The sequence below is a fragment of the Sinocyclocheilus grahami genome, unplaced genomic scaffold, assembly GCF_001515645.1.
Source record: "Sinocyclocheilus grahami isolate Dianchi unplaced genomic scaffold, SAMN03320097.WGS_v1.1 scaffold11262.1, whole genome shotgun sequence".
Taxonomy (NCBI): domain Eukaryota; kingdom Metazoa; phylum Chordata; class Actinopteri; order Cypriniformes; family Cyprinidae; genus Sinocyclocheilus; species Sinocyclocheilus grahami.
The window spans coordinates 6,573-6,872 of record NW_015513724.1 but is presented as its reverse complement, the minus strand read 5'-3'; positions in this window follow the sequence as shown (position 1 = coordinate 6,872).

Sequence of the window (300 nt, the reverse complement as noted above, 5' to 3'; positions counted from 1 at the left end):
TGATTACTTGACTAGCAGCGGACCGATCTCGTTCACAGCATCTATTTATGGTCATTCTGAAATGCCTGAGCAAAGCCAGTCGTCAAACTATTTCTGTATTCTGTAATTGTCTTGCACGACTGCGTTCCCAAACAGCTGGCATCCACCGCCGAAAGCAATGACTGCATTGTTTCATCTGCTCGCTCTGTGGCGCAAGTAATTTATCATATAGGAAAATTATTACGTTCAGTGGCTTCTCCTAGTTTTCTTAGTGATATTTAGAGCAAGTTTATCAGGAAGTGACGGTTTTGTACTCTTTAA